Consider the following 13143-nt stretch of genomic DNA (forward strand, 5'->3'; position numbering starts at 1 on the left):
ATAAATTTTACCACTCTGACGCCAGGAAAATAACTTTACCTACTACAATTTTCATATCGTAATAAAATAGTGTGTAGCGACAAATGTTAAAGAATCATACCTATCGGTTTTCATCACCCAAACGAATAGTAACAACAAATAGTCAACTAGAATTATAGCAGACTTCTTAAAGATGAAACATACTAAACTATGTTATATTTATGTGCTTTAAATTATGTAAGCGGACATACAGAACAATTATTGCATAAGTACAAAAAAATATCTCGCGTAATTACTTCAGCGCCATAACTGAATAAAGTAATAAATCTAATAAATAAAACATGCTCTTAGTTATACTCTAATTAATCTAACATCAGTTCTATTAATTAAGTTTGAGTCCGTCTTAGGTACTTAACTTAAAATTCTTCGGATTTTGGTCCAGAGATACATGTCATACTTACATATATGAGCTTTGAGAAAGCGTCGCAATACGTAATGTCGTATGACTCTGTAGTATGAAACGCAGTCTTTGAAATTGTGTAGTAATTTGGTAAAGGGTATAGTAGTATATAATATACATAATATACATACATAATATAATAGTAAGTATGTATATATATTATGTAAGTATAATAATTGTAGGATAGCATTAATAGTAGATATGAAGATTAGTCAATTGATTGATACCTGCTACAATATTACAAACAATTGTAGGATCGTAATTAGATTCCAAACAAAATAATAATATAATATTCCAAACTTTTCTAATTACGAGAATAGGCCTAGAAATTGCTTAAATCTATCCATGATAAGCTTAAGTGAAATTCCCTTCGCATCATTGATTCGACCTACCACAATGTCTTTGCCAATTGATGTTCTTGACAAGAATTGACCCTTACATTTGAGCAACAGCTGATCTCTGGCCTAACAACTGAACACAAGTAATTAGCGACCGACGGATAATATTACAGATCATAATAATAGTGCAGACATTCTTAAATTACAAGCGGTTTCTTGTTTCAAGGTTGGATATGCTCTTATTTGTTGTGTCTGGATAAGCTATTATGACATCGGTTGAATAAGACTTTACTAGTTATACATGTATGAAAGTATTGTATGTAGTTTCAATTGCACAATGTAGTCTTCTCAACCATACAATAATTGCATAAAGGGATGCAATTTCGAATACGAAGAAAAAATGAGGCAAACTGAATTTGATCTACAAAGTGTGGATGGACCGTTTCGTAAAGTGATGGTAGTTGCTACGCCTCTCTGCACAAGTCATGGGTTCGATTCCCACACTAAACAAATATCGACTGTTATCCATGAATTGCTATTTCGGGTTTGATATATACCTATATGAAAACTAAACTGGAGAAAGCTATATCAAAGTCAGGAAAAGCTTTACGGTACAAAGTTTACCTGATTAAAAATAATAAACTACAAATATCGTCAACACCCCAACAACAAAACATCACAACAACCAAAAACCGACTTCATTAAATCACCGGTATACATGACCCTCATTTATTTTCGCTCTTAAGCCCTTTTAAGGTCATGTCATTCGGTACAAACAAGTAACTTGAAACATGATCTTGACATACGAGTTTTCGTAATGACATATCGATTTTTGGAGCTTTGACCGACCGTGAAAGTGTTCATGAAAATATTTTAAAGGTTAACGAGAGCCCGATGTTTATCGGCTGGCCCTTTTTGCGGCTTTTTTGACTTGACTTTTCGGCTTGTTTGTTGATGGTCTTGTTGATAAGTAGCTTTTTTACATCTTAATTAGTAAATCAACGAGGAAGTATTTTTGTGCTGACTTTTAAACAATTTGGTGATGAACTTTTGGTACTTATATAAAACTGCTTGAAATATATTATATGTAGAAGATGCGTTACATTTTCGTCTATATTTCATTTAAGGATTAACGATCAGATACAAATACACTGGCAGAATAACGAATCAGACCCGATATTGCATTATTTAAAGCAGCCTGTATAATTTTCATTTGTAGATGCTTTCTGGAACTAAAATAATACAATTAAAAACTGCTCCAAATTAACTACGGAATGTTCACTTTTGCCTGAAATATTTATTTTCTTTTAAACTTTGTATCTTTATGTATTCCAGTTAACGGCAAAAGTAACATCATATAAAGGTTCCGACTGGTTCATATTGCGTCCAAAATGAGTATATGTGTTGGAATCCGGCGCAGCGACTTTCATTACACGGCGCAATGATGCGTGCGCGGACATTGGCAATATTGACGGTAGGGCTACCACTGACCAGTGACCATAGACCTCACCACTAAACGGCTCCGCAATCAAAGCCTTTAAAGGGCAAATCGATTGCGGTTTGAGACAACCTATTGGATTTTTTTTCTAGGTCACAACATTGGAAAATATAAATATAGATCAGTTAGTATTTGACCGTAGCAAATGAAGCAACTGATCTTTGTTTATATTTTTTTTTATTTAATGTAAGAAGGTAAAGAATAAGTATATAATAGATTCCAAGAAAATATGCGTTTTATGTTGCGATGTTGTGCACTTTTTGGAATGCGGAATCAGTAAACATGATGGTAAAACCACAAACCACAATTTTAATACAAAAGTTGCGGTTCTGTCTCTAAGACTTCAGTCCTTTTTACAAATAAGGACTATTATTCTGTTGATAGGTTGGTATACGCGGTAGTTCAAAATGTCAAAGTAATTCTACCAACTTGGTTTCTATAATAAAAAATCATTGTTTTACTTATTATCTTAATAACGTGAACCTAAATTTTAATTTTTAAACTTAGTTTATCTGTCTGCAACGTTCCTATACACACAAAACTTTAGACATTTACACACACTGTCTCGCACACTTTAACACACACCATTTGACATAAACACTTATAAAATGATTGACAGCCCTATATCAACCCGGTTATGTAGGAGTGGTGTATTGGCGGTGTTGGGAGAGCCTTTCAATAAGTCCCTATTAACATATCTGCGATCTGTTCCCACTTGATACTAATTAGCGTGACTTGACGGAACTGGGGGCAATAACCTCGCTCTTGATAGCAATTTATACGCGTACGTAGTTCCGACTTGTGGTGATAGTATTAAACTTAGAACCAAGAAAGTATTAAAAGCTTTCAACGTTATTCGTATTCGTTTTAGGTTATGATATTCTTTTCGGTTATCTGGCATGCAGTAAAAAAAATGTGATGGTCGTTCTCCGTTTTTCTGATACTAATATTAATATTATTATGCAACACTTTCCATCTTACATTTCTTAAAACTAATTCTATGTATCTGATGATTATATTGAGGGGAAGTAAAAAAGATGGCTGATTTTTCATATGGTTTTATCCTAATCCGATTAGCAGACACGTGTTTAGCGTTGTAGTAAATGTATATTACTTAAGAGACTGCTAAGACTCAGTTGGTTTGGCTGTTGATACAAAACCTATAAAAATAATTAACTCTTAGCTCACGGAAGTTTTACACCATTAAACAAATCAAAATGCGTGATGGTTACATTACAATGATAGATATAATAAACCCCATACCTTAGGGAAGTGATCACAAAACTTATTAAATTCTGTTACGTTATTATTTATAAAAACCACAATAAGTTAACAATTATGTCATAAGTACTTCCTTATTGCAGTGTGCACTCGTGACTTCGAAATACAGTACACAAAAACTTACAATGTATTGAAAAAAACGGTTTTTATTACTTACGTATTCTGTTAAACGCTTTTTGATAAGAAAATTTGAAAGTGTAGCTTTGACCAATTTTAGAATCGGATAAATTGGTTTAGCATTGAAACGTGATATAGAATACTTTTCAATAATGCATACTGAAATTAAATGTAAATAAATAAATATAAGCGTCTGCAGAGGTTAGGCCTTGCCAAGTGCGCCAATATCTCAACAATATTAGATAATGCTAATCGTTTTATACTTGTCTCACTAAATGTGTCGATTTCTGATCAAACTTTCGATTTTTCTATTCTAGCCTTTAAAATTTTTCTTAGCAAAAAATTTGAGAATTTAATTTTCGACGGCTTTCACAATCTATTTTTTATGATTTTGTTAATACTAGTATAATATTTCTAATTCAAAACGTTTAATGCATTCATCTCAATTGCGTGAAACTTTTTTCTTTGTACCCCTATAAGCATTTCAGCTTAAACCTGTTCGTATTTAAATTTGACAATCTGATTATGATACAAGCGAATAATACCTTTCTTCTCTAGATAAGAATATCGTAACCATTAAAATTGGAACGAATGATTTTTTTATATTTAATAGCTATTATCATCATTGTCGGCAAGCAATTTCATAGCTTGAGTCAAGTGCGTTTGTAAGTAATAACCATCGGCCAACTAGCTGACGACTAGCAAAATAATAACTTTAATAACAGCTATAAACTACAATATAACTAGAATATCAATCTGTCAGTTGAACCATTGTTACCGTGCCCCAATCGATCATATAAATCGTGACTAACTTCACAATATGCACGGAACTTATATTATGATACATCATAATTCTTACGTGTTGAATGATCTAACTATTATGTATTAATTGACTAGCTCCGCTCGCATATACTCTATTATACCTTTTTTAGCTTCTTGTTGGGCGGACGGATTTTGAATAAAAGTAATAATAATTGACTTATCTTTAAATTACTAAACGTCAAAGAATGTGGTAAGGTGACGAATTTTCCCTTACCACATTCTTTGACGTTTAGTCTACCTCAATGTCAAACTTTTGGCCATTACGAAGAGTGGCCGTGAGTTTCTTGCTAGCTCTTCTCATAGGGCTCTACTTCCTTTCGACCTAGTAGAAAGACTTAGGCTAGACTAGTAGAAAGACTCCTTTCGACCTGGTAGATTCAATTGTAACGACTATCGTATGTGTCAACATTTGACCTAAATCAATAAAGAATTTGATTTTTAAGTAGTTTATATTTACCCCAGATTTTCAACTATCTTCAAGCTAAAAGATATTAACAACGGTTAAGCGGTTTAGCCGTTAAAAGCGTTAACAGAAAGACTTTAGAATCTTTTGTATTAGTATGGAATATGATAATATAATCTAACAAGGATGCATTAGCTTAATAGCAGATAATGCATATAAGATTACTTATACCAAGCACGTAGTTTATCTAAATTTAATAATCATTACATCAATTACTTCTATCTACGTCTAAAAACGTATTTTTTGTTTCAAATCTGATGTATTATAATAAAAATCCTGCAATTTTGAGTTAATTCAAGGTCTATCAGCATCCTTATTATTGTAATGAGGTAGGCAAAAGTCAAGGGTAGTCTCATCTAGTATTCCGTGGTCACACACACCTCATTATTGCGAAATAGATCTCGTGAGATAGATATGCCTTGATCACGAAATTTAAAAAGGTTATAACAAAAAAACATGACGTCACATACGGAATAACTAGACTCTAATGGTATACCTTAATAGTAAATCATTATTGATCGTAGATCATATCCTGTGACCTTACTCTATAAAATATAAGATTTAGATTATAATACAAAATGTTATTGGCACATAAGGTCAAATCAAAAAAGCTCTTTCACTCAGGAAATCCTGGCAATAATTGTTGCTTTATTTGTAAAACATGCGTTAAGTTTTCGTAGAATTATGACGCACTCGCGTACTTAACGATTTACTGACATATAATGTCCTTCATTCAAAAAATTAGGTACACAAAATTAAATCAGTTATTTAACAACTAAAGCAGTATCATTATGGGTTTTTTTGTCTTGGAGCTATATTGCCACAGACAGATACACATACTGACGTTAGACGCGTCAAACACCCAACATGCAACTTAAGTTTTACATCTATTATTTTTAACTCAATTTAGTTAACGTGTATTGTATTGAACAGGCAAACAACTGTTCTCCAATACTTTCTTTGTTAACCGTTTCATGAGTTCTTAACTTATACAATCCTAGCAACACTCACTTGCTAAACAATTGCGTAACAACGCATTTCTCTCAATGAACTAAACATAACATAACGGAGGCAGGATGACGAGCCAGTTTTTCTCCCATCCTCATATGGAAGCACGTCCAACATCCACCGACAACACGGAATACTCAATAAATTCATACACAACCACTCCATTTACTTCCGCGCTAGAAAGTCTAACGATATTAAACGTATATGAAAGTAATACGTTATACATTAATGCTAAATTACAGGGCACATCCAAAACTCCCCATATTAAATCATCGTTGGAATTAAAACTATACAAAATTACGTGAAAATTGTATCAAGTGTTGTTACATGGTACAGTCGCGTGCAGAATTCTTTGGACCACATTAGCACACGAATGACTGCTTAGCATTTATAAACTGTAAATCAACAATGTCAATGGTTTGTTTATGAAAATGTATTGCCATAAGCGGATAAAAATAAAAGCGTGTCAAGTGCGTGACGTTGCATGAAATTCCGTATGTTATTTTAATTGTTATATGGAGCGAATCTTGGCTTGAGTTCGGTTCAATCACTTTACACGAACACTCAACTTTTGCGTAATAGTGACTTGGTTTAGCGATGTAATTTTACTAGTAATAGTGATACTGCAGTTTGTATCTCTATTTTCGTATGACAAAATGTACCTCAGCGTTATTGGTTCTTTTTGAATCCTAGTTTTATGACGGCAATAGTATCAGTTCGTCTATTTTTGTAATAATAAATATAGAGAAATAAAAACATTTGTATTTTAATTTCAAATTTTAGATAAGCAAGCAACCTATTAACCCAAATACGTGTAATAATATATTCTAATATAAAACACTAGCTGACCCGCGCAACTTCGCTTGCGTCACCTTAGAGAATGGGTTAAAATTTCCCCGTTTTTGTAACATTTTTCGTTGCTACTCCGCTCCTAATGACCGTAGCGTGATGCTATATAGCCTATAGCCTTCCTCGATAAATGGGCTATCTAACACTGAAAGATTTTTTCAAATCGGACCAGTAGTTCCTGAGATTAGCGCGTTCAAACAAACAAACAAACTCTTCAGCTTTATTATATTAGTATAGATTTCGACCTTTAAGTGTGAGTTAGACTTGGAAGTCTAAGGTTCCGTTGATTGAAAAAGTGATTTGACAGCTTGATATGCGCTATTTATAGGGACGCTGCCCCGCCGCCGCGGCCGGCCCGTACCGTGCCGCAATACTAATATCGTGATATCTCCTAAACTATATGTCTAAATAACACACTGTAAACTGCAAAAATAATCTAAATTAAATGCTCGTGATGATGAACTTACTTATTTTGATAAGGATATATGTATTATTGGTTATATCACCAGTTAAACATCACCCAACGAATTAAATGTTTTTTTAATACAGAAAAGTAGTTTTTGTGACTTAAATAAAAAAGCTGGATATATGTCATCGCGGACTTTTTTGTAGAACTAATAAAGACCAATGTTTTTGCTATACATTGTTCTTACTTGTATCCAACGGTATAAGCGGCGCACGCACAAATGCAATCTTCAAATAGATTTTTTTTCTGACTTCTTGGACATAAATCGCTATAACTCAGCTAATATAGTTTCAATGTATTTCAATTATATATAAAAACCTGTCGGAGAAAATACTCTTTCTATTAGTGAAAACCGCATCAAAATCCGTTGCGTAGTTTTAAAGTTTTATGCATACGAAGGGACTACAGACAAAATGGGCGACTTTGTTTTATACTATGTAGTGATGATGATACACGAACAATTAACTACAATAATATATTAATAATAATGCTTATTTCAAACAGAATCGCGGAAACGTTTCTTTGTTTTGTAATAACGTATATTCAAACAAGTTATAAAAACCAATATGTCTGATATTTACATTATTTCCTTATAATTTAAAAGCAATCAATATGTGTATTTGATAAAATATATAAAATCTTAAATCGTAACAAGATTTTTTTGTATAAAATTAATGTGATTTAACACTAGGCGCTGAACTTCAACTTGATTTACATTCTTAACTAGCTTCTCCCGCTGTCATCGTTCGTAGAAAATCTATACTAATATTATAAAGATGAAGAGTTTGTTTGTTTGTTTGATTGTTTGTTTGTTTGTTTGTTTGTTTGTTTGTTTGAACGCGCTAATCTCAGGAACTACTGGTCCGATTTGAAAAATTATTTCAGTGTAAGATAACCCATTTATCGAGGAAGGTTATAGGCTATATATCATCACGCTACTACTAATAGGAGCAGAGTACCAGTAAAAAATGTTTTGGAAACGGGAAAAATTTTGACCCATTCTCTCTTATGTGACGCAAGCGAAGTTGCGCGGGTCAGCTAGTCTTACCATAAATTGTATTTAGAAACATCGATAGTGGGTCTCAATTACTATGTATGCCAAATATCTTTGTGTTCCTGAATATAGCCGTAATCCGCTACTAAGACGGCTCAACGTAAACACTAGAAATATCGCAGAAAAGCGCTAGTGATGGAACAATTGCTGTCGTTGTAACGTCTTCGTAACTAGCAACGTCTTACCGCTATACTCATAACCACAAAGTTATTTGGCGCGCACTGTACTTTCTAGTTTTTTTTTGTGACTGAGTGACTAAGTACAAACATTGGCGCTTGATTATACTGAACACTTTTTGTGTCTGAAATCGTTAAAGGTATGCTGTAAATATTTCTTATTATCTCAATAAACGTTCATTTTAAAGTAATTCAGTTTCATTTTTATTAATATTGTCATAAGTATAATATTGCATTAAAAGCGTTGTAATTTCTAGACAATAAATTTCTTATTTATTGTCCTAACTACTGTCATGTACGAGATTTAATAAGGCAATAAGAGAATTAAAGATAAATAAATACCTCGAAGCAACTGATTTGGAAAATATATTCTATTACAAAAATAATCGTACTAGTTTCACTTTAATTTAACAATAATAACTGTTTTTAAGCTGAGATGATGTTGAATATAAACTAAAACTTTTAAATAAAATGGTTTACAAAAAAACAATTGTTAACATCACCAATAATTTTTATTGTACAAATAAAATATTCTACTAAATAACACCGAGTAAAATGACAGACGTTTTTATTAAATAAAATATTTTTAAAATTCTGAGCCCATAGACAAAGAAAGACAGGATAAGACGCTCATGTCTATGTCCATGCAAGACGAAATGTCAGTCAATTATAATCAGTAATAGGAAAATCTAGAAAACCGCGCCGTTTCAAAATTTTTCATAAAATCACAACAAAACTTTGCAGTAATCTTCAGCCGTGGAGATTTTTCAAACATACTAACAAAACAGAATATACCCAAAAACCCAAAAGTTGAGCATTTCATTATGTTCCGCCAAAGTTCCGTAAGAAAAAACTAATAACTAAGGAGTATTTAACATTTTGGAACTAGTAATTATCTTAAGGAACCCATATATTAATTTATTCAGTGTAGAACAAGCAAAAAGTGCTCTACATCTTCCGTGGTCGGTGAGATGTTAGCATACTTGCTACACTTCGAAAACTCTTTCTACCCATTTATCTTCGATGTGTGCGGGTAATAGTGTGGATGTGTTTAAATAGGTAGAGCTTAATAGCATGAATCAATACATTTTGTTATAAAAGTGATTTTTTATTAGTTAAATTATGTCATCCATTTTTGAAGCGATACTACTGTATAAAAAACTAACATAACTGTCAAATTTTAAATGCAAAAATGGAATAAACGAATATACCTAAGTTATTAGTTCCGTTAACCACTCGTCTTTTTTCGTTAATTTAATATAGTCATCAAAAAAAAAATTGATTTTTACAACAGTCAAGAGGTCAAATTATCTTAAAAATAAAAGTTGTTTAATCAATATTCATAAAAATCTTGACGAAATGTCAATAATACAGTCTTGTATTTATAATCGAAATAAAATATCAATAAAATGTTATGTATAAGAAAGAATTAAATTTAAATTACTGATGTTATATAGCGTGTTAATTTGTGTAGCATTATTATTTTAATTACACATACTACTTGTGGCTTTTTTATAATATATAATCATTGTAATTAAGAAAATGTCTTTATTAAATATACTATGACTGTAAAAAAAATATTTAAATTCGTATCGAACGATTTCACTATCTAAGCACGGTTTCAGGGGCTTCGACTTCTAATTCCGCTAGACCTCCTACAGTCACAGTTCAACCACTCTTTAAACGAAATAGGAAAAAAACAATTGAACCAATTATCTCGACATGCAAACGATGACAGTACATTACTTTGACAGTATACGTCATCATACACCCAACCATTACTACCAGGATGCTATTATCCAGTCATAGAAAACTAATTACATTCAAAGAAACCGATAATTCATAACAATCGTATTTATTACGGATTTTCCGACAAACTTCGTTATTTAATCGTGAGAAAATGATGCAATTTTTGATAAATCTACATGACGTATGTAAAACAAAAAATATAAATTACTGGTTAAGTTTAGAGTGATGATTTGAACCGGATTCTAATAAATGAATCTTACCCCCGGTTTTTCAAGTACATTTAGCGTTAGTTTATCAATACAATAGCGTTAAAACTCATATAAAAAAACGCTATTGAATAGATAAACTACCGCTAAATGTACACAGAAACCGGGGGTTAGTGAATTATAAGAATTATCTTTACGATGTCTGACTGAATATGTACGCGTAGTGTAATCGTTTTATTAGTTCATAATTACTAACCTTTGTTATAATCAAATACTGGTTCAAATCAGAATAAACAGAAAGAATAAATGTATCTTGAACATGTTAAGAAGTCGACAACAAATACGAATATTTCATTATTTTTATACTTAAAAGTGTTATATTTATTTCTAAGCTTCTAATCTCTAAAACTGTCGAATCGATTCAATAAATTCTTTCACTGATATGGAAAACAAACGACTACAGAGCTTACGATCCAAGTGCGATACATGTTAAAGCAATTTACGAAAAATATTATTAAAAATAACAAACAAACTTTAAAATCACGGAAATAACAGCAAACTTAACATTAACAGTAATCTTTAACCAATATCATGTATTATATTTGGTTTCATAACATTTAATACAATTATATTTATATTTTATTCTCAGTATAAAACAGTTCCGGTAACACTTTAACGTTTGACACCATTTAAAACACTGTATAAATATGATCACTAATTTTATATACTTAATTCGATATTCATACACATCGTTTCGTTATCCAATGAGAATTTTATAACGTTTTTCTTCAGATAATAGTATATTACGTTTGTAATATTACGCCTATATTCGTGTTGTTATGCAGAAGAATATTAACTGCAATTTTACATGTTCTAGTTATTATTTTATGAAGCGGTTTACGACTACAGCCCGTGTTCGACGGAACGCGAGCGAATCCAAGAAAAATGCATGATCGGTTATTATACCGGAGTAACCTTAACAAGTTATACACCAAATTCTTTCTGAAGAATCAATTTATCTAGTGTTGAATTCGCATGAAAATATGTTCAGTAGATTTTAAGTTCACAGATAGATAAACAAACGCGGCGGGAAAGGGGGACCTTGTTCTGTAATAGTAGTGATAGTGACAGTGATATTAGATTACAATCATGCGACGTGAAAGTTTCAAAGTTAAATTATTAAAATTTTATTCCATGTAACTTTATATTATTAATTTCACGGATATTGCAATTTAATACACCTAAAGTAATCTACATAAGTTCCAATCGAAATCCAGACCAGATTCCGTTCTATTTACATAACGTTCACCTCCAAACAAGTTTGCACATTTTGCAAACATGCATAGTAGGCGTAACGTTCTAATTGAACCACGGATAAACACACAAACACCGGTGTATAAGTTAGTATATAATGATAGATTTTTCGTAATCACTTATGTAATAATGCGGGCGTTCGTTGATGTCTTTTGTGCGATGCGTATGCGATGTGCGCAGGAGTGCGTGACGATGACAATATGTGTATTTTTTTCTTTATTATATTTTAAATATACGTATATAATAAATTACGATGTATATGTAGTTGGTATTTTTTTTTTTTTTGCAAAAGTTAAAATTTTTAAGTCAGATTTATGAATGTATTTTTTTACAAAATGAAACGCAAAGCTTTTTCCAAAATTTTGTGGCAGTTTGTTTATTTTTGTGATATTTTATTTTGTTTCAAAATATATCGATACCGCAGAATGTTTAAATTTATTTCCTCGATAATTAAACTTACATGTTAAAATAAATAGCATATTACCATCCATTTTATCAAGCTTTTTGTCTTATATCGAACAATGTGAATTATTTCGTTCAATACACGATGATCGATAATTACAATTACACTAATCATTCTCACGTGAACATAGCTATTCGCGCAAGATTTATAATTTTAAATGTCATTGTAACTTCATCGGCAAAGAAAATGAAACTGCTGTAATACCATTAACCCGTCACGCTATTACGTGACTCCAACTTTTTTCACAAATCTATATCAACAATTAATTATACAAAATTCCACTCACCGTAGGGGAGACGATGAAACGTAACACAAAGCTTCGATCAAAAATATCCTTTCAACTTTCGAATTTTATTGTGGCAACACCGGTTTTTTTATTTTTATTTTCACGAGTCACTTTCTCGGGGCAAAAGTGCTAACGCGTTTGGCATTCGATAACAGTTGGAAATTTGAAAATTCCGTGTTACGTTCGGGAGCGAGCGAGTGGCTGCGCTCCTAGACGAAGACTGCGGGCAGAGCGCGCGCGTTCGTTCCCCCGCGCCATCGGTCAACGCAACACCACCACCGAAACAACGACTCCATCACCTGTCCCTCGCACGCAACAACCATTACTCACTACGTCACCAACTTCACACAACCTTCACGAAACACACCGTCAATGTAAACGACACAACTTACAGTCGTCTATCAAAGTATCGTCGTAAATCGTTCAGTCATGATACAGTGAACACACGCCAATGTAAAGCATTTTCTGGGAAACAAAATTAGTGAATTTCATACGCGTATTGACGTTCCCGGCAATTAGTCATGAATAATTGATAATTCGGTTTTATATGCTTTACAAATTAAACCTCTTAGTAACAGTTAAAATAAAGATTAATTAATTCTCACATAATTATA

At 32.1% G+C, this 13143-nt stretch overlaps 1 protein-coding gene across 2 annotated transcripts in view; it reads right to left on the bottom strand.

Annotated features, from left to right (window-relative positions):
* LOC142980430 (alpha-N-acetylgalactosaminidase) overlaps positions 1 to 12759 on the bottom strand; it is a 70419-nt gene extending 57660 nt beyond the window's left edge. For both annotated transcript variants that reach the window (XM_076125803.1, XM_076125802.1), the window contains exon 1: positions 12530 to 12759. The gene's annotated coding sequence lies outside the window, so the exon portion shown is untranslated. The remainder of the gene's footprint in view (positions 1 to 12529) is intronic.
* Positions 12760 to 13143: the final 384 nt, after the last annotated feature.

The sequence above is a fragment of the Anticarsia gemmatalis genome, chromosome 18 (genome assembly GCF_050436995.1).
Source record: "Anticarsia gemmatalis isolate Benzon Research Colony breed Stoneville strain chromosome 18, ilAntGemm2 primary, whole genome shotgun sequence".
Classification (NCBI taxonomy): domain Eukaryota; kingdom Metazoa; phylum Arthropoda; class Insecta; order Lepidoptera; family Erebidae; genus Anticarsia; species Anticarsia gemmatalis.